At 43.0% G+C, this 4347-nt stretch overlaps 1 long non-coding RNA gene across 1 annotated transcript; it reads left to right on the forward strand.

Annotated features, from left to right (window-relative positions):
- The first annotated feature begins 368 nt into the window (after nt 1-368).
- Nucleotides 369-3783, forward strand: LOC143114844 (uncharacterized). Its single transcript, XR_012985009.1, has 3 exons — nt 369-436; nt 528-681; nt 3714-3783. It is a non-coding gene; the product is annotated as an uncharacterized LOC143114844 (long non-coding RNA).
- The last annotated feature ends 564 nt before the right edge of the window (nt 3784-4347 follow it).

A 4347-nucleotide genomic window follows, 5' to 3' on the forward strand; every position in this document is an offset into this window, starting at 1 on the left:
ACCAGGTGAGGAGCAGCGGCTGGTGCTGCAGGCCGTCAGGGAGGAGCTGCGGGACTGGGGAGCCTCCTCCTCCTCCTCCTCCTCCTCCTCCTCCACTCTGGGAAACATCGAGCGTGACGTGCTGGAGCTGGACACCTCCCGGGCAGGAGCCATCCATCAGGCCCAGCTCACCTACGTGTTCTTGAGAAACAAGGTTCCCTTGAAGTTACCAACTTTGGGTCGTTTGTTCCACATGTTCTCCAAAGAGACGTGCCCTGATGAGGTGCTTATGCAGAGGAGTTTTGCTGTGCGCAGTCACCAGTCAGACACATTTTATGCACCACTCATTTCTGATAGGATCACGTATTAGCGCGTCTTTGATGTTTTGAAGGTGCTGTACAGAGAATTGCTACACTTTCTCAGTGGTGTTGCAGAAGATGATGAAAACAAGATGAAGGTACAGTATACAACCCCTATCATAATAGTTATGACGTGTTCATTTATAGCTGTAGATCAGCTTATATTCTTTTTCCACGTACTTCATACAGATAGACAGAAGCAGTCAGCCTCGATCGAGGACATCCGTGTCAGTGCATAGTGACCCTAGCAGGCCACCCACTAATGTCAGGACAAACGAGAGCTGGACTGAAAGGTTTCAGAAGATGGAGAAAGCCATGGATCTGTGTGATACCCAAAACACTGGTAATGAGAAATTCAAAACAGTGCATTACACTGACATTTTGTCTGTTTGTGAGCAACTGTGTATACAATTTGATTTGTTCATCTCATAGCCTATATTGTCATGTTTCAATAGTTAAGACCCTTTCATACCAAATGGATTTTTGGATAAAATATCCACACAAACCACGCAGGTAATTAAATATACCTGTTCTTATTAGTCTTTACACACCGAGGATGAAATATTCAGTCCTGTATTTTTCATCACAATGAATTTAGTCCTCAGTATAAGCGCTTTCAGACATACGTGTAAGACCGGAGGTTCTGCCGATGTTAAACGGTGGGGCCGTATATCTGAACGACATAACCGGTCATATGGAAGTCCGAATTCACCCGGTGTTTATACTACCCCCGACCTAGTATTTCCTCCGGACATTATGTAAATGTGCTGTGTCTGAACGAGGCGTAGAACATGCGGTTAAAATTCACACCTAGTGAGAGGGCGTGTTGGTGACGTTTCTTTCGTGCGTCCATGTGGTTAAATCTGACTTAAATGCCAGTGTTATGATGGAGTGGCATAGTGCTGTCCAGAAAATCTCCGACATGGAAAGATGCAGACATCAGGGAGCTACTATCCATGAGGGCATACAACATTTTGATAAAACACATGAAGGGAATGGCACGGTAGCCTACAACTGCATGGCAAGGCCAAACTAATTCAAAAGACTGAATCATCATAAGCAGAAGGCGCTGAAAAGGCAGTAGCCTACAGCGACGTCGTTGACGACAATAACATTTAATAAATTGTTAGCCAACACTGTTTTCTGTTCATTGATAGCCTTAGGCAGAATTAGGCTACAGAAAAGAATACAGGATTTATTTCTCTCCCGGCAGTAAAGACAGTAGATTCGTGTTTAAAATTAAATGAAAACTAAAGGTAGGCTATAGGCTAATTATGCATATGACCATCCAGAGGAGGCTGGTGATCTGTCAAGAATGATGAAGATCGTAAGATACAGATGGTTTTATTGTTGCTGTCATTATTACCACAAACACGAATTGACAACGAAACCATGGTGATCGTGGGTTATATCTTGCCTGCTTATTAGGCCATGCACAGCCCTGTCAGAACTCCGTGTAGCATGCATACTGGCAGTTTTCATAAACCATCACCAACTAGTTCGCACTTTGGATATATCGTTGGATTGTGAAAAGCCCAATTTCGAATAACTACAGTAGCCTACAACAGATGAGGTAGGATGCATCTTTTGCAATTAGAATTTCGTGTTGGTGAGACCTGTTGCCTATCAGTAGACATGTCATCTCGAGTTCCACGACAGCTTAGCTAGTGCCACCGAAATATGACACTGAAATCCTTTCACTATTGGAGTCGCTCAGATAGAAACAGCTGTAACGTGGTTAGGACACTTTTGCTGTGGAGTGGAGACGCCATAAGTTAGGTGTGGTTTTGACAATCAGAAAAGCAATATACTGAAATAGTTTAATGATGTAAAGTCAAGTGCTGGTCTGGTGTGTGTGCACGCAGTTTTTATTGATGAGTCGGAGTGGCAAGGGCATTATAAAACTTCTCGCTCTTAGGCCTACTCATACACCGCGTTGAAATGGTGTAGCTGTCTAAATTCAAATCATATCATGCTAGGGGAGAAATCGTTGGACATCCATTATTTTGTTATTCAGCACCCATGGTCAAAAATATGTTCCCGCACGCCTGCATGGGGATAGTATGCTTTTGGAAAAAAATAAATCATGAAAAAACTTCACTGTTATGTAGTATTTTGTTTGTTGCTTAAAAACGTTGTATGATGGCCTTGAAGTCTTGAGTTAGCCGACTGAATTGGCTGGTAGCCTACCATAAAGTGTGTGCATGCTCTCTCTCTACAACGCAAACCAGATTCTGGCACATAACGTTGAAAACAGATAAATGTGTTTACTCGAAGCACACATACAAATACTGTATGTGCGCACTTACGTGACTATCCTACTTCAAGTATTAGCCTACGCACAATAGATTTCTCTTCTTTAGCCTATAATGCATAGGCTACACTTTGTAAACAAAAATCAGCTGTGACAGGCAGCGGCCGCATATATTCTGCGTCATATATCTCGCATCTTGTGAACTCTAAGCCCCCACCCCTCACTCGACAACCACACGGAGATTCTGTAATGTGCGTGTATGTCTTTCACACATACGTCCGTATAAGGTCAGTATTAGGTCCGCAGGTTAGCATCATATCTGAATCATCCGAAGGGTAGGACCTCCGTTTGACAAACCTCCGCATGTACTCCGGAGGTTATATCTGAAAGCGCTTACTGTAAAGACTAATAAGAACACATTTAATTACCAGCGTGATTTCACACAAATATTTTGTCAGAGTATTCGGATTAGGATGGGACGAAATATTGCTGTCCTTCATACTGGGCAGCTGGTATCATAGAGAAGAGCATTAGATCAAGAGTGTTGTCCAAGAGTCCATAGACTTGTCCATAGAGTCCGTCCCTTTAATATGCATCTAGAAATGACAATAGATAGCTAGATTCTTCAAAAACATGTCTGAGATTTGGTTTAGAGATTGTAATAGATTTTCAAAGTTGATAATTATGTACATTGTATTTCAAAACACTTCAAAGTGTTTCACTTGACAAATTAAAAAGTTCCATGTAAATGAGATAGGCTTGGTTGTTGATTGCTCCTGTGGCAGGCAGCACTAGTAGTTGATTAGCCACTGTGGGAAATGCCCTACCTATAGTATAAGGAAGATAATACCTCTCCTGTGCAAGTCTGAAATGAAACACCATGTGATATTCAACTGACATGTTGTTGTCTAGTCTATAAGATACAGTAGACTATAGTGATCTCATATTTTAGGTGTACTGCTATAGCTTAAGCACAGTCCTGCAAAACCATACCAAATGAACCAAGACTATTTCTGCATCACTGGTCTGTTTAGCAACTCTCTATCCTTCATGCAGCCCTGAGCCTTTCAACAGTGAAGAGGTTCAGAAATGCAATTGTCTTGCTGTGCCTGCTGTTTCAGGGTACCTTGACAAGGACAAAGCCAGACGTCTGCTTCAAAACTACAATGTCATCCTCGACCTCCACTTGAGCCCCCTGAAGATAGCTGAAGTGACTCACACCACTCCGTCGGAGGGCAAGGTCCACTTGGCCTCGGCGCTGCGGTACCTTAAGGGGTTATGAAAAGGGCTCCGATGCTAGACATCTGGGCTCTTAAAATAGACATGGCAGCTGGGGTATAGAGAATGAGACAAAAAGTACTAGATATTCGTAGAACGTTTTATAATGCAGAATACCACAGGACATGACATCTGGGGTAATTGGTCATTCCACATTGCTTAGCCTAAGTGCTGTAACTCCACTGTGCTTTGCTAACTTCACCGTTCTGCTTCGCCTAGTTGAGAATTTGCAGTATGTAACAAGATCATTTAAAAAAAATATGCACATCTAACACATACATAGAAAACTATTTAAGAGTGCAAAACTGGTCATGTGATTCAGAGGAGGGGGAAAGAAGAGTCCATTTCAGCCCCAGGTCCCGTCCCTCAACTGCTCGTCCAGCTTTCTGGTCTCCTGTTTCAATATCATTCGGGCCAGAGCTATTTCTTCAATGAGCAGTGGGTCACCTGCCGGGTACTGCTCCGACACCGACGCCC

The sequence above is a fragment of the Alosa pseudoharengus genome, unplaced genomic scaffold, assembly GCF_046254945.1.
Source record: "Alosa pseudoharengus isolate Yale_2024_CS ecotype anadromous, Long Island Sound unplaced genomic scaffold, YU_APseudo_1.1 YU_APseudo_1.1_scf_11, whole genome shotgun sequence".
NCBI classification, from domain to species: Eukaryota; Metazoa; Chordata; class Actinopteri; order Clupeiformes; family Clupeidae; genus Alosa; species Alosa pseudoharengus.